Here is a 1846-nt window from a genome sequence, read left to right as displayed (position 1 = left end):
GGACGCCTGCGCGTGCGCCTGCGCAGTTCGCCCCTGGAAGGCGGGGTTGGGCCCCTGGAACGGGCACGACGCATGCGCCCTTTCGTCAGGCCCGAAGGGACGCGGTCGCGGTTGTGGGTGCTCCTGGTTTTGTCACCTGCCGGTTCTCCAGACTGCGAAGTTTAGAAACAGTGCTGATTGCGCATGGCTGACGAATAATCGGTTTTCTTTTCTCCTCCATCAGGCTGATTCCTTTTGTGAAGGGGGAAAACGTGCACTGTCGCAGTGTGCAGCGGCCTTGTCGCCGGTGCTGGAGTGGCAGCCTCCAGACGTCCTCCCTGGGGTTAGGAGGAGCTGCTTGGAGCACATCTCTGGCAGAGAGTTGCACGCTTTGTATTATTGCATTTTCATTTAGAAATTGCTGCCAATGGGAGAACGCTTCCCCCCGCCCCTGGCTTTTGTTTAATCTGGTTTTGATTTTGTACTTAAATTCTTATTATTATTCTGTGCATGCAATAGGTGGTCTCTCCCAATGCCCACGACCAGGTGAGTAGTTAAAGGAGGGTCCCGAGGACCCTAGGCCCCTACTCACCTACCCACTGCCCAGCCTTAATTCACAGTGAGTTGAGGCTACTGTGGATATGTACCATTTTAGTGGCTCTCATAAGTTATCGTCGCCGGGCGGTGGTGGCGCAGGTCTTTAATCCCAGCACTCGGGAGCCAGAGCCAGACGGATCTCTGTGAGTTCAAGGCCAGCCTGGGCTACAGAGTGAGTTTCAGGACAGGCACAAAGCTACACAGAGAAACCCTGTCTCAAAAAACCAAAAAAAAAAAAGTTATTGTCAAAGGTTGTTAAATTTTTCTTTTGATAATCGAGATATACAAAGTGGCTTAAAGATGTCTGGATGGAATTATAATCTGATAAATTGAAACCAAGAGCAGCTAGCTGGGTTGCTCAAGGGGGTTAGCAATTTTCCTAAGTGGGGTTTCTGGTGAGATTCCTAAAAAAAAAAAAAAAAAATTAACAGATTTATAGCTAGAAAGGGGTAGGGCCTTAAGCATGCACTAACTGTGCTAAAATTCTTGCTTCTCCTGGAAAAAGTCAGCAACCCGACTGGGTGAGGAGCCCCCAAATTTGCCCGTCTTTTTAAACTGCTTTACTTGTATTTAGAAAATAGCTTGATGTATGACCATCTTCTCCTGTGACTATAGAAACTTCATGAAATAGTTGTCACGTTGGGACTTGGTATGTGGGATAGCCTGAGTCTTTGTTTTCAGGCCATGGTCATTCATAATTGGGTCCAGAATAAACTCTTAGTCTTTTTGAGGTGAGAACTGTGCTTTTTCCATCCACACAAGGAGTACGTTTCAAGATTATTTAAAATGTTCACCTCGTTAGGTCTAGACATTCCACTCTTGGGAATTCATCCTAAAATTCAGTGAGAATTCTAAAATAAACTTGTGTTCAGTGTGTGACGAGTCACATAAACTAAATTCCCTACAATGGGAGCAGTGATTAAATCACACCAGCGGGGTGCACATGGTAAACACTGATTGCTTTTGAGACACGGTTCATTGTGTTGCACTGGCTACCCTGAAACTTGCTTTATACCCAGGCTGGCCTTGAAGATCAGTCTTCTTCACTCCAGATGCTTCCAGAGTGCTAAGGTTAAAGGTATGCACCACCACACCTGCCCAATGTATTAGATAACATAGGACAGCATTCAATTAGTTAGTTATATCTTAGCAGGCTTGATGGTCACTGAGAACAAACTCTCCTCTTACAGTTCATGGCATGTAAAGCCAAAACTGAAACTAAAAGACTTTCATTATTAATCAAAGATTGTTTTTTAGACTCAGTGTGGAG

The sequence above is a fragment of the Peromyscus californicus genome, unplaced genomic scaffold (genome assembly GCF_007827085.1).
Source record: "Peromyscus californicus insignis strain IS unplaced genomic scaffold, ASM782708v3 Scaffold_6__1_contigs__length_162567912, whole genome shotgun sequence".
Taxonomy (NCBI): domain Eukaryota; kingdom Metazoa; phylum Chordata; class Mammalia; order Rodentia; family Cricetidae; genus Peromyscus; species Peromyscus californicus.
This window is presented reverse-complemented; position numbering follows the sequence as displayed.